This window comes from Lissotriton vulgaris, chromosome 3_1 (genome assembly GCF_964263255.1).
Source record: "Lissotriton vulgaris chromosome 3_1, aLisVul1.2, whole genome shotgun sequence".
Classification (NCBI taxonomy): Eukaryota; Metazoa; Chordata; class Amphibia; order Caudata; family Salamandridae; genus Lissotriton; species Lissotriton vulgaris.
The window spans coordinates 879,063,265-879,090,682 of NC_141689.1; the positions used below are offsets into that span (position 1 = coordinate 879,063,265).

General features: G+C 45.8%; 1 protein-coding gene across 1 annotated transcript in view; it reads left to right on the top strand.

The window, feature by feature from the left end:
- Nucleotides 1-27,418, top strand: part of TUT7 (terminal uridylyl transferase 7) — a 1,558,036-nt gene that overhangs the window by 878,049 nt on the left and 652,569 nt on the right. The window lies entirely within an intron of this gene.

The following is a 27,418-nucleotide window of genomic DNA, read 5'->3' on the forward strand; positions in this document are numbered from 1 at the left end:
GGCCTGAGCCATCTTTCCATTTATAAAAGGCGTCTGTCTGTATTTGCCCAAGGTATTGGGACTTATGTCAGGGGACACGTCCGCGTCCCCTGTACTGACAAGGACAGCCTGAGTGAGTGTGCCAACTAAGTTGTCACGCCCCTCAGAACCCAGGGTTAACCCTACTAAACCCTTGGGAGGCGCACTACCACTGCTGACTGTACTAGGGGGCACAGGTGCCTTAGGGGCTGCAGTGGCAGGAGTCTGCCCTCCTCCTTTCTTGGTGCACTCACTAAACCAGTGAGATTTACTTTTACAGTACTGGCACCATCTTTTGGATTGGCCTTCTTTCTTCTTTTGGGGAGCCTGACCCCCTCCCTCTTTGGGTTGTTGGGGACCTGTCGAAGACTTCTGGTCATTTTGTTCCCCCTTAGAATCTTTACCCTTCTGGTCTGCTTTCTTCTGACCACCTTGATTCTGGCCCTGGTTCTGTTTAACTCTCGTGCGAACCCATCTGTCTGCCTTCTTTCCCAATTCTTGGGGAGAGGTCAGATCCGAGTCGACAAGATGCTGATGCAACAACTGGTTCTGACAATTGTTTAAAATTTGTTCTCTCATCATCAAATTATACAATCCTTTGTAATCAGTAACCTTACTGCCCAGCAACCAGCCCTCAAAAGCCTTAGTGGCACAATCGACAAAGTCAGACCAATCTTGAGACTGCGTTTTCTGGGTATCCCTGAACAGCACCCTGTACTGCTCAGTGGTTAGGCCGAACCCTTCAACGAGTGTATTTTTCAAGACTTGGTAATCGTTCGCATCCTCCACCCTTGTGGTGAGGAGCTTGTCTCTTCCTTTACCTTCAAAGGAGAGCCACAAGATAGCTGCCCACTGACTCTGGGGAACACCTTGCACAGTGCAGGCCCTCTCCAAAGCAGTAATCCATTTGTGGATGTCGTCCCCTTGTTTAAAGGGGGGCACTATCTTACCAAGGTGTTTCGTATCGAAACTCTTTTCCCTATTGCTAGGTACATTGCTGCCACCAGTGGGGACTACCCCACTTAACTGTTGCTCTCTCGCAAAGGCAAGCCTTTCTTTGGCCAGGGCAAGTTCTTCCCTTTCGATCCTTAGATTAGCTGCCCTTTCCTTAGCTTCGTACACTCTCCGCTGAGGGGACGTCATCCCTCTTTGAGAAGAGTTGCGAGAGCCATTGGTTTGAAGGGATCTGCCAGAGTCTCTTGACAGAGATCGGGCTCGTCCATTCCCAATGTTAAGCTGACCTGATAGTGGCCCCAGGGGTCCCCCAGTACCGCTATCATGTTTGCTTAAGTTGGACCTGCTTAGTCTGACGACTTCTACCTGTCCCTTATCTGCCTCATCCCCAGAGGGATCCTCATCCTCATCATCCTCCACATCTTCGTTCTCAGTTGCGAGGTGGATGAGGTCAGGATCGTCTCTGGTTCCCTCAAGGGGAGGCATGTCTCCTTCTGGATTAGAAGAGCTAAGACGGGTCTCAGCTTTTCTGGCATCATAAGTCTCCAAGAGACCAATCAGAAAGGACGTGGTGGGGTTAGACCCCTGCTTGATCTTCCGGGAGTGACACACCTGTCTTAACTCCTTGAAGCTCAGCACAGTATATCTTGAAGGGATGACCTGTGGAGGGTCAACTGACACAAGGGGAGACCCAGAGTTTCCTCCTTTGTCCGACATACTGTTTCTAGTGTGATGTAAGTGATGCACCTACCTACACTACGTGTTTACCTACTGTTCCCTTGCTAAGAGTTGCAGCCAAGGTGTGCTAAGCCTTGAGGAGCTGCAACAGCTGGTTCAGTAGAACTCAGAGTATTCTAAGCTTTGGTTATATGTACTAACAGTACTTATGCGATCTTTCAACAAGATATTCTTAGGATACGTGTGGTAAAACAACAGCAAGCTCAAATCCCAACCGCTGCTCACCAATGTGAGAAGTTGGCCCGATATGCAACGTTCGCTATTCTAGCGACCGCTATGTATCGTTCCAACGACCCTTATGGTGTTTGGTTGTAAGTCAACCTATAGACCAGCTATCCTAGTAGCGTGGATACGAGCAGTCTAAGGCTAAAGACTCGAGAGGGCGCGTTAAGCCAGCTGTTTACCACACATGTACCCCTTGAACACCCAGTGAAAGGACACCACACAAGCGTTATGAAAATAAACAGGATATTTATTAAGATTCACAACAGCCCTGGACTCTTTATGAGGACAGGGTACTAAGCACAAACCAAATCTCTTAGGAAAATACTTCAAGTGCACAATTAAAACAAGTGTCCGAGGACACGGAAAGTTTAAGGTCTCGGGCGGACCCGATCAGGCAAGTCGGAAGCGAGGAACTCGGGACCCTAGAGTAAAGAGGCTATGCAGGCACCGAAATGCCGAGTTACCTAGCCACGAGGGCTGCGGCTGCACAAGTCTTACAGGCGTCGGGGTCTTCGCTGACGAGCCAGGAGCCGGAAGAAAAGGAGTTGCTGGCCGGCGACCAGTGATGAATAGTTCGTAGAGATCCAAGCCTGGATCAGAGATTGTTGATACCTGAAAGCAGAGGGGACCAAGTTCGTACTACTAGCCAGTAGTCAGAGGGTACCAGGATGGCACCGGTTGGCCGTCACCTCGACCAGGTGAGTGGGCGACGCTAGGCTCTGCAGTCTCACGGACCAGGAGGCGTTGTCGGCGACCACGGCGGAGGTGCGAGCTGTCCCACGAAGGATGATGCTGTCGGCGTCGCTGGGCCCAGGATGGGGCAACAAGCCTTGGCAGATCTCAGGGCCACGTGGTGGGCCTAAGATGGCGTCTTGAGTGGACCAGGAGGGTCCGGGGTGCTTCTCGCAAAGATGGAAGCAAGGGCCAGTCTGGAGCAACCAGACCAGCAGTGTTGATTGTCGGATGTCGTCACAGAAGGGCACAAGCCAGCGGCTAGTGACCAGACAACGTGCTGAGCAGCGAGCAGAAGGGCCCCACACAGATCGTGGAGATGCTGGGAGACTGCACTTCGGTGCTGGAGCGGCTCAGGGTCGGGGCTTCTCGGACCCCAGAGCACTCACCAGGGAATCGCTTCGATGGTCGTGCTGGTTTAAGAGCGTGCAGGTTCTGATGATGGCCGGTCCCTCGAGGTCTCGTCGCACCCACAGATCACAGCTGAGCTGATGACGTGGGTAGAGGTCAGAGGTGCCAGGGAAGCCGGTTCTCGTCGAGCTGGGCCGTCGGATCCTTGAGGAAGGACTTGCAGCAAACCGCAGAGTTCTTAGATGGTGCCCGCTGATGCAGGGTGACTACTCCTTAGTCACAAGGGAGAAATCTTGAGAAGAGTCTTGAAGTCCTTTCGTAGAAAGTATTCTTGATTCAAAGATGATCTAATTTGGAAGGGTCCCCGCTCCGGCCTTTATTCTAAAGAAAGGGGTGGGTACATGACTAGGTCCTGCCCTAAGGGTGGGACCAGGAAGGGAGGTAGTTACACCCCTCTCCCCTGCCGGACTTTCCCCAGGCCAGGGCTGGCGCCCCTGGAACTGGTTCTGACCGGCAGATGCGTAGTGAGCACCGGGGTGCCACTCCGCAGTCACCTTCTCGCAAAAGCCCTACCTACCCAGAATACACAAACCCTGTCTGGGACGGTGCGAACACCGCCCTCGACAGGAAAACCCTTTGTCCAAGCGCTCCTCGCTGGAAGGACTCCCAGCAGCAGGAGGTCAGACTCGTGTCTGTGGTGGCAGCATCCATTTTGTGGAGCTGAGGCTTTAGTTAACTTTAACCGGGGTTCACAGTTACGTACATGTCGTGTCCCTCTAGAAGGGCGGAATGCTAACCTCGTCGCCAGAGTTGGTGAGAGGGCAGCATCCCGATTCGTATGACACCTTACTCGACATGTCTTGATAACGCGACACCGAAGTTACCGATGTGGTACGCGTTATCATGGAACAGCCATTGGGTCTTGATTCCGCAAGCTGCAACCGGACTCGGCTCGGGCCAGAACCTTAGTTCACACGAGCCCACGCACTCTGCCTTCAGGATTGTCAAGGCCTGCCATAGGAGTGACTGATAGGAACTCGGGTGTCCATTGTATGGTTAGATATAGAGCTACTATACCTAAAGCAAAGGGTGATTACACGACTTTGCCCCAGCTGTCATGCAGCCAGTTGTGTCAAATTTAGGAGGCCAGCCAGGGGTGGCATAATACATGCTGCAGCCCCTGGCGGCCCTGGGTACACCTATGCCCTGCGTTACGGGGTCTGATAAGGTGGCCCAGTACCAATTGGTAGATGCACCTAGGGTACATGTCGTAATTTAGAAAGAGAACAGCCAGGCTGTGGGTCTGATTGGCAGGCCCACAGCCAGAGAAAGTCGTAAACCAGTGAAACAAAAGCAAAAAATCTGGGTGATCATAGGATTGCAGACCCTACTCTCCTACAGTTGTCTTCATGCATTTTAATGATTAACTCGAGTAGTTCTCCTGGTAACCCAAGGTCCCATTTTATCCACCACTTCCCTCCCCCATGAATCTGCTCAAAATTAAAAATACCAAGAGTAGCCTAGATGTGCTACCTTTCTGCCAAATTTCATGCAGATCCATCGCATGGTTGTTATGCAGATATGTAGGGCACACTATCACCTGGTAGGGTATCCTAGTGCCACAATTATTGTAAATCAAAAATACCCCCCCCCCCCTTTTGTTATCTTTGTATCTCTTTGTATCTGCACAAAAGCTGAAGTATCTGCACTGTGGGTATAATTTTGTAATTGCCTGCCACATATGATGCCAAAGTAACATGCAAAATAAAGAATGCCTTTTCAATGCAAAGATTGCTGAACCTTAACTATACAGTTGTGACTGCCACTGTGTAATACATTGCAGTTCCTCCTGCATGAAAACCATCATTCACCAATACTGTATACACACTCTTCATGTCTACTGTAACCAGCCACATGAACACTGAGCCAACCATGTCACATGAAGAGATGAACCTATATAAGGTTATAAGCCAACATTGATACCACATTAAGTTAAGCTCCCAACTTGTAATTCTTCGAGAAGGAGCAGCTTGGGGGTACGAGAGACATAGCAGCCATTTGATTGGAACCAGCACCAATGGTTTCCACATCATACTGTCAGAAGTTTACACATACCTGGAGACCTATCATCTGAGTCTCTAGCACGAGCAGTTAAGAAACATTTGCACCTCAGCTGTGCTTGGTTTGCTTCATCTGTTCAGGGGAGAGGCTAACCTCCTTTAAGGGTGCACTTTCTCCAGGGGACTATCTAAGAACATTGTCCACTCCAGTCAGAAATTCTAGGAGCAAGGACTTAGTTCTAGGTCATGGCCTACATGCATTTAGCAAATATCAGAACCAGATTCGAGAACCTGTATACTTTTCTGACCCTATTGGGACGACTATATAAGCCAAGGAGAAAGGCTTCTGGCAAGAATTTGCATCGTTTATTTGTAACTTCAGTGCTCAAAGATAGCACATTTGGGCTGGATTACAGGACACCCCCACAACATGAGGAGAAAGCAGACCCCTGCTAACCTGTGTCTAAGACAGTAGGATGCAAGCTTATATCCAAGACTATGTAGCACCCTGTATGTGTTGAGTTATTTCATCCTGAAGTTTCACGTTAAATGGTTTGAACTAGTCAGCAGACCGTAGGTCAGAAACTTACCAGTCTGAATATTCCAGTTCCTTCTCAATTTGAATGTCCATGATCTCCCTGTGTCCCCAAACTATAGTTATCCATTTCCCATTCCTTAATTTTCTATCTGCACGATGTGCAAATGTGGGCAGACACCAGAGGTTGAAGTTATGATCCTGGGAAATGGCATTAACAATGCGGTCAGAACCATGCGTGCTGTTACAACGCAAGTGTTAACACGCATATGCTTTTACAACGCATATGCCTTTACCACGCATATGCCTTTACCACGCATATGCCTTTACCACGCATATGCCTTTACCACGCATATGCCTTGGCCACTCATATTCCTTTACCATGCATGCTTTTACAACGATTTCCGTTGTATAGGCATATGTGTGGTAAATGCAGTCAGCACTCTAGTTTCTGAACAGGCTGGGAGTGTAAGGTGTTGGAGACTTGGAGGGACTTCCTGCTCAGACAAGAATGGAAGGAAGGGGAAAGATTGGGACGTGGCTAGGTGAGTAGTTTTCTGTTTTTAGGGCTGGGTTTGGGGTACTTATCAGGACAGGCGAACAGGTTTTAGGGCTCAGGGTGGGAGGGCTGGACATTTTTTAGTGTTGGGGTGAGAGCCTTATTTAGGGCAGGGGCCTGGGTTTTAGGGCATGGGGTGGAGGGGCTGGGGTGTAACCTTTACCACGCATATGCCTTTACCACGCATATGCCTTTACCAATCATGCCTTTACAACAAAATTTGTTGTCAAGACATGCGTGGTAAAGATACGGTCTTGGAAAAGACCGCTTTGTTAAGGCACGGGATGAAATTGCATGCGTGGTTCCATCATACAATCCATGGGCATGCGCAGACTTCACTCTAGTCCTTTTTGATCACCTTGTTTTGCAGTATCCCCACACTGCTGTCCGCTCTAAGCAGCAGTGTTCACAGAGGAACATGTTCCATATGAGCCTCCAATATACGTTCAGGCCAAATTTCACGCTCCAGAAACATGATCTCATTTGAAAATTCTACAGTTAATCATTTTGCTACTAAAGTGACTGGCCAGCCAGATGACTCATGATCAGGAACTCCAAAATCACAGATAACTAGTTTATTTGGGGCTACCCTCTTATGGCCATTGTTCCAATTGAAGCTTTATAATAGGGGGTGTAAGAACTTACAAATGTCAGGGAGAGGACCACTGGTATGTTTCGAAAATTCTATTCCAAATGAGTTAGCATTTGCTTTTTGAACAGTGCCACCTGCTCTGTTGTTGACGGGCATTTTGCTACAAACAAACTGACCTGTGCACCAATCCTATTGATCTGTGTAAGTCATCAGATCTAAGTCATAATAACACACTCTAATAGCCAAGGTATTCTAAACTCACTATATTAGTTGTTAGGGGGACAACTGTGCCATCTCAACTACTGACACTTTCCTCTAAGGAATAGGCAAGATCTTTGTGTCACACAATTCAGAGAAGAGGCCAGATTGTTCTACAATTTCTATCACTAGAGAAAGGTCAGTGGTTGGGTCCCTATAAAACAAAACAAAATGAAACTGGAGTTCAGTGAAAACACGTTATCATCCGGTTACCCTCAGTCCCTTTATAACTCCCACCCTTTGGAAGTAGTGTGCGTGCTTGGTCAAGGGGTATAATTATGGAGAAGGTGAAATTCTTCTCCAGTGCTGACAGAGACTGCCTGGGTCAGTATACTAAAGCGATATTCAGCCAAGCACTTCCATACCAAAATCCAAGGCCTTAACTGTTGCCAAGCCGAATCCACAGCTCATGGTATCAAAGGCTTTTTCAGTATCTAATAATGCAACCAATGAGACTGGCTAATATTACTGGGTATTTGTCATAAGGTCGAACAAGGGCCTGAGTTTGAGAATCACTCCAACTGTGGATAAACCCATTCTTGACTAGGTGTATCAGAAATGTGAGAACTCTGAACACTTGATTAATTGAAAGTATGCCTAAAATGTTAGTCATAATTGTTAAGCATAATTGGTGGGTGTTAAGAAGTCTCCTACAAGGGGTTAGTCTGCAGATCGCTGGTCACCACCGCTCTGCTCTGCGGGACCCAGCTTTTCTTAGCATCCTGTTCTCAACAGCCTTGTGGTTCTGGGCTTCGGCCTGTATGGTCAATCAAAACTCGTTTCCCTCTGCTTCCCCTGACAGGGAATTTCTGGAAATTCTGTAAAAAAACAATTCTCCTCGACAAGCTTGGAACTTTGCTCTGTAAGTTCCAGCTACATCCTGTGCCACTACTCTTATGCCTTGTGTAACTCAGTAGGTCAGCTATTGCCCATGGTCCCAGAAGAAGCCCATGCCATCCTTACCCGGGCCATGCCAGGTCCATTGTAATGCAGCCATGTTCACAATTAATTGTGTACTGGATACCACTGATTCTCTGGGAAGAGCTATTGACACTATTTGTGGTCCTTCACAGGCATGCCTGAATGCAATCCACCATGTTTTTGTGAGACGTGCAGGATGGCCTTATGGACATGCCATTTGATAGTTCCTGTCTTATTGAGGATAAAGTAGACTCCGAACTAGAGCACTTCAAATGTAGCAGGGCCACAGCATGCTCTCTGGGCCTCTCTGCTCTTACCTGCCTGTGCAATCAACAATTTGGCCAACATCTTCTGGGGTCAGAAGTCCAGGTCCTCCTCCACCCTGCGAATTGGTTGTTGAAGGCAGGCTCGCCGCAGGCAGTTGCCACCCACCTGCATACTACAGAACATACATCACAACATCCTCAGGGTTCACTATCAGTGCGCCAAAGTCACACCAGACCCCTCTTCAAGTGCTCCCCTTCATTATAGCCATTCTGAACACTGTTCCGTTTCACACCTAGAGCGGAGAGTCCAGGACATTTGGGCTATTCTCCTGATGTTTCAACCTCCGTCCTGGATCTCATTGAGGATGACTCTTCTGCTGCTGGGGCAGATGGCTTCCTGCATCTGCTAGCTGGCATATGTGGACACTGCAGTAGCACAGGATGTTTTCAGTGGGCACAGAACGGCAGGGATCTTTTCGATCTGGTCCAGAGTTTGAAGGAAACTGAAAAAGATCTGCTGTATTGGCTACAGGACCTCAATTGGGCCAGAGTCAGACTTCTCGCCTTACCGCACCCTGAGATCACAGTGATAACCAATTGTTGGATCTAATACTTGTCATGTAGCGTTTCCCTTAATACTTTTTCTCATTTTCTGCCTGGGTTTTGCTGATTCTCTTATGTGGCCTCCAGGCTCTGGACACTTTCCTAATGTAAATATGCGGAAATGAGCGTGCTCTTACTTCCTGTGTTAGGAAGTGATGCTAATTTGATATTCTTAAATATGGGCCGATCTGCCACAACAGACCCGTTGGTGTGCACTGACAACTATTGTGAATAATATCATGAGCAGCTTGCCATTGTAGGCTGCTGTATGTGCACACCCGTAACTATGGTGCCCTTGACTACGCTTGCCACCTTCCATCGCAGGCTAGTGCGTGCGCACTGACACACCTATTAGTTAAACCTATATCTGCTGTACAGACTCGGGCGCACTTACACCCCTGATGCTGGGGACTGTGTGTCCAACCTGCCAACTGCAGGTCTTAGTGCAAACTAGTGCATGTGTGCCCTGGTAGTGAGGAATACCTGTGTGTGTTTTCACTGCCTATGAGGCCTGCTCTTTCCTTTGGTTAACATGGCGAAGTGGCTGACATTACTTTGGGCTGCAATAGTAGATTGCGGCGGCGCAGCCTCATGATGTTTCCTATCAGTGGATTGGCAATGCCAAACCCGTTCCATTGGTAATGGAGGTTTTGGCATAGCTAGCTTCCTAATTGCCACTTGCAGAATACAGACATTTCTATGCTACAGGAGTCTCGGGGACCGTGGTGCTTGCTCCACTGGACACTAGGGGTAGGGGGAAAGCATTCCCCAAGCGACAGCCATAAACCATGGGCATTCCACGGGAATGACAGACCTCTGCTATTTGAGGGCTGAATGGGATAGATTGGAGATGGAGGTTTTGACACTTAGCCTCTAGGGGCCAGTTCATGGCCCCACTAAAAATTAAGAGCTGCATTACACAGCCCCATGGCAGACAAGCCTACAATTTAGGGAAGACATCTGTGGTTCAAAGGGAAATCCCATAAACCACCCCTAACTTCTAAGACACCCGACAGTATAACTACCGGTGCCATCCTTCAGCAAAGGGTGAGATACCCTTGTGGAGATGTAAAACCGAAGAGCCCGGATTGTATGGTGCAAATTTCCAGAGGACTCTGTTGTGCACATGGAGGGGAACTGTCTGAATAGTGGCTGGCCTGGGCTGAGGACCTGCTGAAGTGTGGCGCCCTGAAGTGTGCTCGAAGGGCTCGACCGTGAGCCTCCTGTTCTCCTGGAGATCTCAGGGATATCAAAGATCTCCAACAAGGGGCCTACACCATCTACCTGTGACATCTAGAGTGGTGCCATCTCATGTGTCCACATCTGGTAGCGCTGTGTGAGCGTGGAACCAAGACTTGTGTCTGGAGACCGAATTGTCTAGTGTGGTAGTGTTGAGCCCCAGAAGTCTTGGCTGCATCGAAGGCGTGTGGTTCCTGTACTGTGGGAACCCTGACACTCGTAAGGGTCTAGTGGCGGTGAACGAATTCCCCAGTTGCAGGACCCTAAAAGGCCCATTTTGTCGATCGTATCGCATCTCTTATGTGACATGCCAACTGCATGCTCATTGCATGCGGTGTCTGATTCACAGGGTGCGACCCTCAGAAGTGAGTGTGTACCTTTTGTAGTGCATCATTCTACCTCATGTGGCAGTGCTGGACTTGTGCCTGCGTGTGTGTGTGAGACCAGACTGGTCTGGTGGAAGTCTGATTTGCATACAGCTGTGTCCAGACTGAGGTGACATGGTGTGGTAAATAAAATTACCGGGACTATTTTTCTATACCTTAAATGACAATAAGGATAGCTCAATAAATGAGAGGCAGAGTCCGTGGTATCTGAGTCATACGGGCTTTAATTAAGTGGCTCGAGTCACTGGACATCGGGTTCCATCACCACTAAGGTTCAGGAAGGGATATTCAACATTTTATTAACATCACACATTATATATAGTAAAACAGTATAATTGAAATGAATACAGTAGGCGTAACAAGTGGAAAAGAGAAGAGATAAGAACACATGGGCGTAAAAGAGGGTGTGTACAGGGGCGTACACGGAGGTGTGTGCTGGAAGCGTCACACAAGTGTCATAGGTGGGTGGATGCATAGAGAGATTCTGCAGGGTCAGCAGAAACCTTTAACATGGGTGCGTGCGCAACTGAGCATGACGTGGTATTGACGTGCAACTGGGGAGAGCTGGGGGCTTGACTTTAGCACTAGTAGAGGAGTCTGGCGTCTGGGATGTCAGGACGACCTGCACCTATAGCATATCTGGTATCTCGTGCTTGGAGGATGTGTTATCTGAAGTAAAAGGTCTCTCGGGCAGAGGCCGTACAATACTGAATGCTAGTGGGTGCATACGTGTCTTTGTGCAATGCGCGGGGCCATGGGCCTACTATGGCAACGGGTGCAGTAAATTACTTGTAAGGAGACAGGAAGGCCGGGCCCTTTGCTCTGCAGCCGGGAATATGTTTACCTATTTCACTAGACTGGAATGTGTTTTTGCGGAGGTTGAGCAGATAACTGTAGGCAAAATACCGTCTTGGCAGGCAGGCCAGGCCGAGCCGGGCACCGCTTCGCTGGGCAGGAAGGAAGATAGAGCTCAGGGATGCATACCTAAACTGTAGCTTTCAGAGACAAAAGAGGCTCGGAGCCTCAATTAAGGGCCTGGCTCGACTGAGCCAGGAAAACGTGTGCTTCGCGTTATTTAATAGTGCACCATGTAAATGCATTGGAAACGTAGGCCTTAATGCGTAATTGACATTAGAACCATGAAGGGCCTCATTACTGACATACTAATATTAGACGGAAATGCAGAGGCATGATAAAAACAGGCACGGAAAAGGAATTACATGATAATATGGACATACATGGGGCACGGGTGTATGGATAGGGTGCGAGTGGGGGACACACTGGATACCTGAAAATTTCTATTTCCTCATTCCCTCCTTGGCCCCTACTGCGCCCTTTAGGATATATCTATTTTCATGAGACCATCTATTTGTTCGTATAACATCATTTGCTCATCTTTTTTCATTCGGGTACGTGAACGTGGACGGGGAATACAAGCTGTGGCGCACAAGCCGCAAATCGCTGGCCCACATTGCAGACAGAGACAGCAACTGAATACTATAAGGAATACTAGTCCTAGGAACGACAGTACTTTCCATCCCCAGGCTGATATCACACTCCAGAGCCAACCGGACCAAGTCCAGGTGCCTGGATTCTGGTGTATCTGGTGAGCTATTTTATGAAGCCTTGTTATTGCTTTATACACTGATGGTGCGTTATTAGGAATAAACACACAACAACTGGAGCCGATCACTCTACAAGCCCCGCCCCTATCGGCCAGGATGACGTCAAGGACAAGGCGATTTTGAAGAACAACAAGTCTCATAGCAGACTGTTCTTCGGTCAAGTTACCTAGGGCAGAAGTAGTTTCATTCACTACTGCTTCAAGGGTTCTGGTCAACCTGCGTATTAATTTACTATTTTGGATGGGACCTATGAAGAAAAAGAAACCTTTATTGAAATCCGTATATTGTTCCAATGTAGTCTCAGTCTGATCGACAATTGGGGACTCAATCTCCCTTCTATGTCTCATATGTACAAGGTGCGAATCTCGATGATAATTGGATGGGGCTAGAAAAACAGGTGGTAATAGGAATGCAATATAACATGTTCCATCCCAATCTAATGGCAGACGTGCATAAGCTGTCTGACCACAAACAAAATAAGAATGGCGGGAAGCCTTGAAAGTAGACTTTCCTTCATCGCTGAATTCGACCACAGTATTACAATCACTGTGTCCTAGATGTACTGAACCATTTTTTCTAACGCATAATTCACCTTTCACTGGTAAAACTGTTATAAACGGCAAGTCCGAATTAGTCTCGGACTGAACGTTCAGAATCATGAGGTTAAGGGAAAAATTTCCTAATCCATACACTTCATTTTCTAGATCGGTCCCTGTCCTTTGGGGAAGACCGTCCTTGTCTGGGAAACATGCTTGATTCATAACTGTATTCAAGTTCCCCCATATCCAATTGCCTTGGGAAACTTTGGACTTACTGTCTAGCGAGGACATTAAAGTAAACCATGCTCCGCACGAACCATTATGTGTAAACGGGTAAGGAAAGAGGGGCAGAGCTCCCTTCATTTTCTGGTAAGGTGGGAGTCGGCCACATACCCAGCAAATTGTGACATTGCTGGTCTGGTGAGAATGGTGTAACATACTGATAAGTGTTGTTGCGCAGTGCTAGTCGATAGGATAGTTCGTGAGGGGGCAGGTCACTGAATGTGTGCTCTATGGTATCATTGAAAGAAGAATGTACATGTGAACTAAGAGGAGGAAAGAAAACATGTAACGTCCAGCTTATACATATGGTCGTAATACTCAGAAAAAACATAAAAAGCAATGTAACGATGCATCTGCTACGCAGATTTTTACAGTATTTCATTTTCTTGACTTTCTGTCTATCTCTCTCACTATTTGGGTCTATCTCATACATGTCAGAAACCTGTCTAACCGCTTCACCCGAGGGGGACTTAAACAATTAAACGCTGTCTGACTTACTAGACCTTAACTTTGCTTTATACTCCTGTTGCGGAGTTTTCTCTAACAGAGGGAGTTTAGTGTCGGTATCAGTATCGGGGCAGTCCTTGGGAAATGTCTCTGGACACAGTCCATGAAAACGCTTGATGTGGCTGGAATGGAGCCACCCTTTTCTTCCCTCAACCTTCACTGCGGTCCTCGTGGTCATCAACACCAGTTTCGGCTCCCTCCACCTGGGCTCCAGAGGGCTTGAGCGATCGAAGTTCCGTATGCATACCAGGTCACCTGGAACGATTTCATGAAGGTTTCACTTGGGTGTTGTCCGGGAAGGCAGCCGCGACCTGTGAACGACAAGAGAGTAGTGCAGACATCAAGGAAGCCAGGTAATCTGTCAGCATATTACTATCAACATCAGTGATTTTACACGGCATAGGCGTACCCCACATATTGGGTGGTCGACCGAAGACCACTTCGTACGGGGACAGTCCGGTTCTGGAATGAGCTACCATACGCATGTAAAAGAGGGCAAGCGGCAGGGCTACCATCCAATCTACACCTTTTTCTGCACAGACCTTCGCTAACCGTGTTTTCAGACTCTGATTGTGTCTCTCAACGAGACCAGCTGCTTCGGGGTGTCGTATGCAGTGGAATTTCCACTGGTATCCTAACAGGAGTGATACCTGTTTCATGAGTTCGGACGAGAATGGCTGTCCATTATCTGAGTACAAGACACGGGGCAAACCATATCGCGGGGAAAATTCACGAACCAACTGTTTGGCAGTGGTCGCGGCAGTGTAATCTGGGACTGGGTAAGCTTCTGTCCATCTGGAAAGGGCACATACAACTACGAGGACATACTTAAATCCTCGGCATCTGTCCATCTGGATATAATCCATCTGGAGGACTTCAAAAGGATGGTCAGGAGGATGAAATCCACCTTGTTCCACAGGAATGCCTTTGCCTGGATTGAACTGACAACAGATCATACAGGTACGTACTTTCTGTTTTGGTGCTGCACGTAAATGTTTGTTGAACCAAAGGTTCTGGATGCTGTCTAGCATGGCTTTTTCTCCTAAGTGTGCCGGACTATGTGCTGTATTAATGATAACTTGAACCATAGAGTCAGGGAGAAACCATGTGGCTTTTCCCTTTGCCATCCATCCCTGATCTGTCTGGACCCCTCCTTGTTCAGTCCATTTCTTGATTTCGTCTGAAGTAGCATGTGTCTGTATGTCGAGTACATCTTGTGTGGGATCCCTGACTGTCATGCAATTCGTCAGTGATGGTACTTCGGTCTTTGTCGTGTCAGCTGGAATGTCTGTATGAGTCTGAGCTGTAAGCTTGGCTGTTCGATCTGCCAGGTCGTTACCCTGGGAAATGATGTCAGTAACTTTAGTATGTGCTTTACACTTCATGATGGCTATGGCTGTAGGCAAGTGTATTGCGTCTAACAGAGCTTGAATGAGGGGACCATGCTGGATTTTGGCTCCATGGGAGGTCAGAAAACCTCTCTCTTGCCAGAGAACTCCGAAGTCGTGAACAACTCCGAATGCGTACTGTGAATCTGTATATATGTTTACTTTCATGTTCTTGGCTCGTATGCAGGCTTGGGTCAGAGCGATGAGCTCTGCTGCTTGGGCAGACAGGGTGTCAATACGATGTGTTTCTATGACTTCAGTTTCAGTAGTCACTTCATATGCGGCCACTAACTCTCCTGTGCTTGTTCTCATACATGAACCATCCACATAAAGTGTCAGGTCTGGGTCGGACAATGCAATGTCTGTCAAGTCTTGTCTTGGCTTCGTCATGGTGTTAATGACTTCCACACAGTCATGTGGTGTAGGGTCTGCTATAATCGAGGGTAACAGTGTAGCAGGGTTTAGTATGTTGCAACGTCTGATCTCTATGTGTGGCTGAAACAGTGTCAGTTCATATCCTGTCAGTCGTGCTATGGTCAAGTGCTGAGTCTGTGTCCTGTTTAAGAGAACTTCCACGGAGTGTGGAACCTGTACTGTCAGGGGATGTCCTAATACTATGGAGTCTCTTTGTCTGATAGCTAGAGCTGTTGCTGCAACTGATTTTAGGCACACAGGCAGAGCCTGGGCTACTGGATCCAATGTACTAGAAAAATAAGCACAAGGCTTGTGTTTTCCTGCTTGATCTTGTGTGAGAACAGATAATGCTGTGCCATCTCGTTCAGTGACAAAAAGTGTAAAAGGTTTGCTGTAACATGGTGTCGCTAAAACAGGTGCTTGACATAAGGCTTTCTTCAAGTCATCAAAAACTTGTGTATGTTCCTGAGTCCAAGGGAGGACAGTCGAAGTCGCTGCTTCCTGTGTTGTCAACTGTATGAGTGGTTTTGCTAGATATGCGTACTGGGGAATCCATTGTCTACAGTAAGAAGTGAGGCCAATGAAGGCCCGTACTTCCTTTTGTGTCTTGGGCTGTGGAAGATGTGCAATTAACTGGATACGGTCAGGTGTCAACTGTCTACCCCTCTTGGACAGCAAGTGTCCTAAGTAAACCACTTGCTGGGCACAGAATTGTAGCTTCGAAGGGGACACTTTATGCCCCTTTTCGGCCAGGAAATACAAGACTGTCAGTGATGCACGTTCGCAATCACGTTCTGTTCGTGCTGTGATCAATAGATCATCAACATACTGGAGCAGGGCAGTGTCAGTAGGCATGTGAATACTGTCTAGTTGTCGTTTCAGTGCTTGGCTGTAAATACTAGGGCTTTCTGTGAACCCTTGAGGAGCTCTTGCAAATTTGAAGCTTCGGCCATTTAAACAGAATCCGAAAAGATACTGGCTTTCCGGATGAATGGGGACACTAAAGAAGGCGTTCTTGAGATCAATTACAGTGAAGAACGCAGCTTCGGAATCAATGGCAGTCAATAGGGAAGAAATGTCTGGGACCACTGGGTACTGGGGTATTATGCATTTGTTTAATTCTCGAAGGTCGATCACCAGTCTGTAGACCGGTGGTGCATTCGGGTCAGTTCGTTTAAGAATCGGGATGATAGGAGAATTACACACATTGGAGTCAGTTTCTACAACCACTCCTTGAGCAATGAGCTCGTCAATAATTTTCAGTAAGGCCACTACAGCCTCAGGTGGTAACTTGTATTGTCGAATTCGGGGTAGTACAACTCCTTGTTTTAGAGTAACACGGTATGGTGTAATGTGCATGCAACCTACATCAGTCGGACCCTGCGCCCATAAATGCTGTGGTACATTCTCCAATCTTGGATCAAAATCTCTTAACACATAATGTCCTTTAAAATCACGTAAAAACAATCTCACTCCTTCCGGAGAACAACAAATCACTGCTCCTAGTTCTTTCAATGTCTTTATACCAAGCAAGTTTTCTGGACATGATTTCGTAAGTAACAAGTCAGTAGTACGAGACAATGGACCAACTTCTAGGGAAACTGGCTTTGACACTTCGTTAACAATAGGCTTTCCTGAAAATCCCAGGGAAACATTCTGTGAGCCTGAGAGGGGTGCCCCTGGAACCTCGTCATGACTGATGGTAGTTCTGCTCGCCCCTGTGTCAATCAAAAATTTTCTGTCTTTCCCTAATACCTGACAATGTACATAGGGACCCTCTTGATCTACAGGAACCTCGATAAGGGGCAAGCCAACCTCCCTCTCTAGGCTGTTTCATGAATACTGTTGATAATCTGGATAATCTGACTGCGCATACTGGTACATTTGCTGTGTAACTTGTTGGGTGGCAGCTATAGGCTGGGGTACGGCTACTGTCTGTTGCGCATTCTGAGGAGGTTGCGTGTTCTGCGTAATAGTTTGTGGAACATGCTCTTGTCTAGGTGGACGCGGTCTTTCTTTCGTCTTGCCTGTAGCGATATTGTGTTTCAGGACAGCACATTCATTTATATAGTGACCTGGCTGTTTACAGTAATTGCAGTTCCCTTTAACAGGAGCTGCAGAATGACTGGTCGGTGCCATACCCCTCTTCTGACCATCAGCTGGGACAGACTGAGCAACTAGTACTTTCATTTTCGTGTCTTTTATACGTCTCTGTTCATGTTCGTGTTCTTCTCTAATCCTGTTCTGGTGATACTGTAACATTTGTAACATTTGGGAAGGGGTATTTGCTTGGCAGGTACTCTCAACCTTTAGTACTCTATTTTTAACCTGTGGTAAGGAATTCTCTACTAATTTGGTCACAAAAAGATGTGGGTATGATTCACTACTTGTTTTTAGCCCGCTATTAATAATGAAACATTTCTCGAATCTGGAATAAAAATCACTAGTGTCTTCGTCTTGTTTCTGTTTGCAGGCTGAGATTGCATCCCAGTCTTCCTTTTTAGTTGTCAATAACCTCGGCAAGACTTGTACTAATAATTCTGGTAATTCTTTAGCTTTGTCCCCGAGGCCAGTACCAGGGGTCCGTCTATTTTCCTCGTTTTCTAATTCTGTCCAATTAATCTTTTTCTCTCCCACTTCCCATTCTTTTTCTTTAAGTTTTTCGTAAATGCCGGCAGGCAACAGTACCTTTAACATTTTAAGTATATCGGGATATGTATACTCTCCCATGCGGAGCATGTCTTTTAATTCACGGTGGAACCCTGCTGGATCTTTATCATGACACGGCACTAATTTTTTCATTTCCAATAATTCCATTTTCGTCAAAGGTGTATACTCGACGAAGGGTACCTCCAGTATCTCTAACGGGATGAACCTCTCGTAAGGGATTCTGTCTGTCTATGTAAAATGTTTTCCTTACTGGGGGTGGAACAGGAACGAAATGTGGAGTCAGGAAAGTCCTGTATTTGTGTCGCTGTTCTAGAATGACATCAATTAAATCGGTACCTAGGCCTCTCCATCTATTTAGGAGTAACTCTTCCAATATATTATATAGGGGACCTGGATCAGAATGCTGACTTTCGTACGATGTAATGAGATGTTGAATCATGTACATACCAACTAGTCGCTGTTCGTCCGGGGAAAGATTCAAAAATGTTTGTGCTACTACGTCATCTTTATATACGCTAGTATTGCCAGCCCATTGTACTGCTGACCGGGCTAGTTCCTGTTCATGCATGGTACTAAGTTCACTGTAACCTATTCGTTGTTTCAGTACTTTATCAGTGGCTTGGAATAGATGCTAAAGAGAACATTGTTCTGGTATGGGAGAAAGAAAACTTTTCTTACATCCTGGGCGTATGGGTTGGTCAAAAGGTCTCGCCCTACCTACTTACGCTATTCTACCTGCACTCCTAGTTTCTATATCATCGTCTTCTGAGACTTCATCATCCGCTTTCTCGGCTTCTCTCGCTGCTTTTTCCCTTTCGTGTATGTCTAGAATTTCTTTACGAATCTTTCTATACATGGATTCTATACAACCTTGTTTACTATGTTTTCCATCAGCTATGTTGTCACTCCATTTTGTCAGGACTTTCATCTCTTCTTTGCTTTTACCTGGCTGGTCTTGTTCCCTAATCAAACAATTTATCAAAAACTGTAAGATCATATTTTGAGTCTCCACCTTCCTGTGTGCCATGGCCTCGTGAATACTTTCTGGTCTCTCCCCCGTCCTGATAAAGTGATATATGTTGTCTAAATGTTCCCTCATGTCTGGTAAAATAGTCAAATAGTTTGTAACACGTCGTAGACGTATGGAATATAATATCATCTGGTCTTCGCCTGGTACTAGATCATATCTGCAATCAGTAAGGTACTGTTTAAGGGCTGCGTATGGAGCTACTTTTGGTGTGCGTTGTAATGCTGCTTCTCTTAGTGTTGTTTGTTTTACTTGAGGCGGGGTGATAGGGATACCTCCTACTGCTCCTCCTGAAGTGTGATCGTCAACCATTACTGGCTGTGCTGTCGCTGGTGGTAGTGTAGCTGGTAAAGTAGGTGTAGGTAATGTAGGTTGGCCCTGGGTTGCAGGTGGATTAAAAGGATTGCCAGGACCAGTGGCAGGAGAGACAGTGGGGGGGATCGTGTCATTAACAGGGTTGTGAGGATGAATAATTGGAGGAGGATTTGTATTTGCATATTCTGGGACAGTGTCATCTAAGTAAGAAGAAAGGAAAATTTCCGCTGCGGTCTGTTTATGACGGAGCTTAGTTGGGACCAATGGTGGCGGTAAATTACGGGGTACTTCCGGGGTAGCCTTAGGCAGGCCCTCGGCGAGAAAGGGGTACATGCCTTTAATAAGGGCATTTCTTTGTCGGTCTAATTGTTCTGCTTTAACTCGTTCACCTTCTTCTTCTAGTAGTTCTTTTTCTTGGGCTTTTTCTGATGATTCTCTACATCTTTCTGCTTTCCTAATTTCTTTCTCTGTTCGTCTATGCGCTTCTTTACGCCACAATTCTATGGCGTCCTTCTGGGATTGTCTGGCTTTCTTTTTCCATAATGCTTCCTCTATTCTCATGATGCATTCAGCATCCCATGTCCCTGAGACAGGCCATCTATATTTCTCTTCCAGATCTTTGGTATAGTCAACCCATAAGTCTAAGTACAGTATGGCATCTAAGCCATGCTTATGGTACATAAAATGTCCGGGAGTGTCCCTAGGCGGGACGGGAACTGCTTCTTCGAGTATCCCTTTCCTGGTTCCTATCTGACGTAATTTCGAAAACAGCGGCATATTTGAACTTACTTGAACGTGAACACAATAAACACAGTAATGAATTGCAAACAATCATTCATACAACAACATTAAACACATTAAAAACATTTCGGACAGATACTATCTGGTACATAGAAAAACATAGTTCTGAAAATCTCGAGAAACAATACTAGAACTCTGAATTACTAGATGCACTGCTAAAACAGTACAGACATACCGGTCCCATAAAAAGACACATCATACCGTGTCCACCTAAGTGAACACGTCTGGACCGGGTCTGTGTACCCAGACCCGTCTGGACCGGGCACAAATTAATGAACCCGTCTAGATGCGTTCCCAGCAACGGTACTCACCGGGAAGCAAAACTGAAGGCCTCGGAAACTCGACGCTGGACTGGACTGCTACGGCATCTGGCTGCTACTACGCATGCGCTTCGGAACAGGTGGGCCTCCGGATACCTCGGACCTTGCTCTCTCGGCTTGGGCTCTGGTCGGGACTCTCCGCATTCCTCACCGCCTCATCTGGATGCCGGACCGCAGTCTCCGTCTCCTCCGTGGGCCTGAGGGAGTTAGCAGGAAAACCCGCAGGTGTGCACAGAAAGAAGTCTGTCACGGCTGTAGAAGGGGTCAGGGGCCTGCGTTACATCGCCGGCGCGTGGGGAAGGGGAGGTGTCCCTATTCGGGCGCCAGATTATGTGGTAAATAAAATTACCGGGACTATTTTTCTATACCTCAAATGACAATAAGGATAGCTCAATAAATGAGAGGCAGAGTCTGTGGTATCTGAGTCATACGGGCTTTAATTAAGTGGCTCGAGTCACTGGACATCGGGTTCCATCACCACTAAGGTTCAGGAAGGGATATTCAACATTTTATTAACATCACACATTATATATAGTAAAACAGTATAATTGAAATGAATACAGTAGGCGTAACAAGTGGAAAAGAGAAGAGATAAGAACACATGGGCGTAAAAGAGGGTGTGTACAGGGGCGTACACGGAGGTGTGTGCTGGAAGCGTCACAGAAGTGTCATAGGTGGGTGGATGCATAGAGAGATTCTGCAGGGTCAGCAGAGGTGTCCCTATTCGGGCGCCAGATTATGTGGTAAATAAAATTACCGGGACTATTTTTCTATACCTCAAATGACAATAAGGATAGCTCAATAAATGAGAGGCAGAGTCTGTGGTATCTGAGTCATACGGGCTTTAATTAAGTGGCTCGAGTCACTGGACATCGGGTTCCATCACCACTAAGGTTCAGGAAGGGATATTCAACATTTTATTAACATCACACATTATATATAGTAAAACAGTATAATTGAAATGAATACAGTAGGCGTAACAAGTGGAAAAGAGAAGAGATAAGAACACATGGGCGTAAAAGAGGGTGTGTACAGGGGCGTACACGGAGGTGTGTGCTGGAAGCGTCACAGAAGTGTCATAGGTGGGTGGATGCATAGAGAGATTCTGCAGGGTCAGCAGAAACCTTTAACATGGGTGACGTGGTATTGAAGTCAAAAACTGGGGAGAGCTGGGGGCTTGACTTTAGCACTAGTAGAGGAGTCTGGCGTCTGGGATGTCAGGACGACCTGCACCTATAGCATATCTGGTATCTCGTGCTTGGAGGATGTGTTATCTGAAGTAAAAGGTCTCTCGGGCAGAGGCCGTACAATACTGAATGCTAGTGGGTGCATACGTGTCTTTGTGCAATGCGCGGGGCCATGGGCCTACTATGGCAACGGGTGCAGTAAATTACTTGTAAGGAGACAGGAAGGCCGGGCCCTTTGCTCTGCAGCCGGGAATATGTTTACCTATTTCACTAGACTGGAATGTGTTTTTGCGGAGGTTGAGCAGATAACTGTAGGCAAAATACCGTCTTGGCAGGCAGGCCAGGCCGAGCCGGGCACCGCTTCGCTGGGCAGGAAGGAAGATAGAGCTCAGGGATGCATACCTAAACTGTAGCTTTCAGAGACAAAAGAGGCTCGGAGCCTCAATTAAGGGCCTGGCTCGACTGAGCCAGGAAAACGTGGAAAACGTGTGCTTCGCGTTATTTAATAGTGCACCATGTAAATGCATTGGAAACGTAGGCCTTAATGCGGAATTGACATTAGAACCATGAAGGGCCTCATTACTGACATACTAATATTAGACGGAAATGCAGAGGCATGATAAAAACAGGCACGGAAAAGGAATTACATGATAATATGGACATACATGGGGCACGGGTGTATGGATAGGGTGCGAGTGGGGGACACACTGGATACCTGAAAATTTCTATTTCCTCAATGGTGTGCAAAATAGCAATAGATTAGGATGCGGGTCAGAGTAATTACCAGTGCCGGAGATTAATTCAAGCATTCCATCCATCGCTTATTTGTATACTTTAGTGTGCTGAGATTTTTAAACACATGCTTATTATGGAAAAAATACAAGTTCCTGCATGTAAAATGTAGTTAGCAGAAAAAGCTGGCTGAAGGTGTCACGTTGAGATGGGCCCACTTAGTAGCACTGGGGATTACATTTGTTTTGGACTTTGAACAGGCACTCGTGATTTTGTATTTTTTTTAATACTTTTTATTTTAAATAGAACAACGTTATGGTGACTGCAAGCATCGTTTCATGCGGCATTTAGACATAGCACAACAATAACCAATGTTCCCATGTCTCAGATACCCATAAACTCCCAACCTCCCTGACCATATGTTACAGTCCAGCGATATGGTCCTGGCTGCTTTGGTTCAAATCAATAAGATTAACTTGTGCGATAGGAGCACACAGCACCCCTCTTTATTCATTCCACCTCCTCCAGATTTTGGTCCATTTTTGGGCAACCCCTTCTAGGCGCTCATGGCTTTTGAATGCGTTTACCTATTTGTTTTGATATAAAATGCTGAGGAAGTTTCGGTTTTCGCCCATTTGACTGGGAGACTATTAAAGGTTAATCAGACAATTTGCAACAATGCAGACATTGCCTTTCTAGTGCAGTTGCTTGCTAGCACCCTAGTGCTAATGGGCAAACACAAACATCTAATTCAAAACAACATAATAAAAACGTTTCTTGTGAAGAAAATGAGCTATTGCTGGGGTTGTGAAGCCGAATATAATCCAGGAACATGGCGACTCACCAAAGGGTTTGATGCTTGAAGGAAAGTGAACCTCCTGCAACCTCACTACTTACTGTGATCAGCTCTGCAGCACAATCAGTGTATATTGAAACGAGAGAAACTGTGGTACTGGTGCCTTGTTTCTTTCTTTGGCAAGGGGCTTGGTCCCTGATAGGCATCCTGGACTAAAACGTGCCCAGCTTAGAGGGTAAATACTCACTAAATGTAAATTAAAATGTAAATTGATACTTGTATAGCGCACTAATCACCCGCAAGGGTCTCAAGGTGCTTGTACGAATACCGCTGTGGAACCTATCCTGGCTTTCCCTGTGAGGCGTCCACTCCTGGGCACCCCCAAGGTGGAGGCCAGGCATCCTTTTGCGTTGTGGGGGCCGTTGTGGAGATTAAGCAAGCTATTGCCCAGAGTTGCAGAGTGGGACTCCATGATTGGAATAGGCACCGTGGCGAGAATTATCAGATCCTTGGAATTTTGAGCCCAAGACCCGCCACACTTCTCCAAAAATCACTCGAATCCTTTTTACCTTAAATTATTACAATGTATCAACAAATGTTTGCTTATGTTTAGCATTTTAATTTTCATTATGCAGTCATACTAAATGTTGCTTTACAAATGCTCACTAAATCAAATTTGCAAAATCATCATAAATTGTTCATTATGATTTTACAATGAAAATGAATCAAAAAAACAAATCCAAAGAAAACGAAGCCCAAAGCATTTGGGGACTTTCTTGTCCCTTCATCAAGGGCGAAAGTCTGAATGAAAATACACAATGAATTGTAACTGATCTGGGACACTGCGTGGATCACCATGATTAATTAAGAACCTGTTTTGCTTGTATGCATGTAAACAAATGCGCATTCTATTTTCAAGACATAAATAAAATATCACACAATTCTCCACATGCCAAATTCACCTGAACTCAGACTAAGGATACTTTGTGATCAATCGTACCCGCTCCTTTATGCCTGATTCTGACATGGGTCCAACTTGTCAACCCAATCATGGTATTTGACAGTGGCGCGACGCTCCCGGACTCAAATGTTTTCGAACCTTATTGCTTTGTCGCTCAAATTGTTATGTATTTGTTCTACCGTCTTTCTTGTACCATATAATTTTCCTCATCTATTGTAAAGTGCTCTGATATCCACAAGGATCTTGTTTGCACTCTATAAAACTTTCAAATAAATAAATAAACTAACATATTCGGAAGGATAGCAGCATTTACATAGGTAAGACTTCAATGAGACTTGACTTAGATCTAGTATGCAATAAGGGATGCGGTTTCATTAACATGCTCGTTTTTCATTCATAGTGTTTTTAATCATAGTTTCCTACTTACGACGTGGACAGTTGAAGTGCCTATAGTTCAACTTGGAACCCCAGAAGGGGTCAACCATTTAAGGTACGAGACGCAGGTGTAAATGTAATTTAATGTGACACTATGTTGATTGCCTTACCGGAGGGTCGATGGAAGTTCCTTTTTCATACAGGTATTATCCACACCTGTACAGGGCAGTGGATTACTGCGCTGAAATATAGTAAGTGTCTTTTGGAGCTGAAAATTAGTCTCACTTGGTTGCATGATTTGAGATATTTCAGTGATAGATGACGTTCACACGGCTTGGAAATAATTAGCATGGCAGCATGATCACTTCATAGAACGCTTTTCAACACAGGGCGCGCTTGGCACGTGGAGAATTGTGTGCTATTTTATTTATTTCTTGAAAATAGAATGCACATTTGTTTACATGCATACAAGCAAAACAGGTTCTTGATTAATCATGGTGATCCACGCAGTGCCTGAGAGACGTTACAATTCATTGTGTATTTTCTTTCAGATTTTCGCCCCCGATGAAGGGACGAGAAAGTCCCGAAATGCATTGGGCTTCGTTTTCTTTGGATTTGTTCTTTTGATTCATTTCCATTGTAAAATCATAATGAACAATTTATGATGATTTTGAAAATGTGATATAGTGAGCATTTGTAAAGCAAAATGTAGTATGACTGCATAATGAAAATTAAAATGATAAACATAAGCGAACACATTTGTTGATATATTGTAATAATTTAAGGTAAAAAGGATTTGAGTGAGTATTTACCCTCTCAGCTGTGCACGTTTGAGTCCAGGTTGCCTATCAGGGACCAGGCCCCTTACCAATTAATTATACATGTAGGGCAGATATAGGTCAGAGGTAGCTCAGGTAAATTAGCTAGTTTGAGATTTGAAGATAAGGTGGACACAATCGTTTCTTTATTTACCTGGATTTCACAGGCACCTGTTCCTGGCTGAAGTAAGCTTTTTCCAAGTTTTCAGGGGTACACCTGCTCCCTCACCCCTTCCTCATCCTTTCTTCCTCGAAAAGGTGTAATACAGGTAGCAGGTGCAGTGTGGCACTGTTTAAGCTGCCATTGTTAATACGCAATGCCGAGGCCAGTGGCTAAGAAACGTTGTGTGTCACAGCCATGAAGCAGTGTTTCTTCACTGACACAGGGAACAGTATGGTGCGTTTGGGATTTTGGATATGTTGCTCTTAAAGATGCTGAACAAGACATCTGAGCCCCACAGCCCTTTATAAATCTTTTTGTTTCTTGCATGTATGAAACTGTCCATGCGCATTTGGATTGAAACACATTTTCTTTTTAAGAAAGGAATTTGTGAATCGCACATTTGCGTTTTTCCAGCCTCTGTGCGCCCAACGTGTTTAAGTGTGCAGCATTAGATAGAAATGTGCGCAGGCGCTCAAGCATGTGACTTAGAGGAAACATAGGTTACAACATATATTTCCCCCTTTCCTTTTTTTATGCCCAAAAGGGACTTAAACTTGGTCCTCCCATTTCTCATGTGCGTGTCATTTGAGCCTCTTCACAGTTATCATCTCCGGCTCCTTACCTTCAAGACAGTATTTTTTGTCACCATAACATTGGCGCAATGAGTGAACAGGTTACAGGCTTCTCTGTAAACCCACCTTACACCACGTTTTACCAAGACAAGCTGGGTCTGTAGACTCAAGCCTCCTTTCTTCTTAAGGTAGTGACTCATTTTCACACACCCTTCTGGCATTCTTTGCTCTGCCTCACCTCTCTGAGGATGAGGAGAAACTTCACCGGCTGGATCTGAATAGAGCTCTCCGCTTGTATACTGATAGCAACAAAGAACACTGGGTGCACAATCCAATCTTTATCATTTTTTTCCGGAGCAAAGAAAGACAAGGGCGTGCAGCAGAGGACCATCTCCCGCTGGATGGTACTCGCCATTAAGATCTGCTACACTCTCGCCCAAAAGAAGCAGCCTGATTGGTTTTGGGATAATTCTACCAAACCAGTCTGCTGCTACTGCACTGGTGCACAAAGTGCTTGTTCTGGACATTTGTCAAGCTGCTCCATAGGCGTCACTCTAGACGTTCACAAGGCACTATTGTCTAGACCGCCAAGTCCACTAGAAAAAGCATTTAGCCTACTTGATCCTTTAGGGGTTTTTGGTTTGGGCGATTTTCCAGACCAACCACCTAGAAGATACTGTTATGGCATCTATTCAAAACATGAGAAATACGCGATTAGAAGTTTATCAGAAGAACAAGATACTTACCTTCAGTAACTATCTTTCTGGTAGAGGGTCAATCTGACCACATATTTCTAACCGACCCTCCCGACTCCCTGTTCTGTGAACTGGGCTCTTCCAGTAAATAGGATTCCAATTTGAAGATATGCACACTGGTTACAATTGGTCTATGCAGAGCCATCTGCGCCACCTGCCAACACCCAGGAGTACAGCTAAATCAGATCCAGTCTTATTCCCGGGAAATATTTCAAAGGTAAGCAATCTGAAGTTAGTCTCTACCAGAAAGAGAGTGTTACCGGAGGTAAGTAAATTGTTTGGCATGGCTGCGTCTATAGAGATACAAAGATTAAAATACATAACATGTTTTTCTCTAGCGGGAGACCGGATCTTATCTTAAAAAAACGAGTTTGTGTTAGGATAGGGATCTACTAAAATGTATCAATAAAACTATAAGCCTTGCATGCATTGTGTAGTATGAAAAACTTGAAATCATTAGAGAAATCACATGACCTGGTATGGCCTGGTGAAGACAAGGGCCTGAGGACCTTAGGGTAGAACGTAAGCTTTACTTGGCTGAAAGGTGTAACTAAAATGTACTATATTCTAAACAGGTGTGCTGTGGGTTAAGCTGTTGCACCGTATTAAGCTGTGCAGTTTTGCTATGTTCACTTATTCTAAAATTAAACGTGTAATTTTGGATGTATGTATGTATATCACCTCGATGAATTGTACTTTTTAAATAGCTTGTCCGTTTCCCTTTCTGGTTCGAA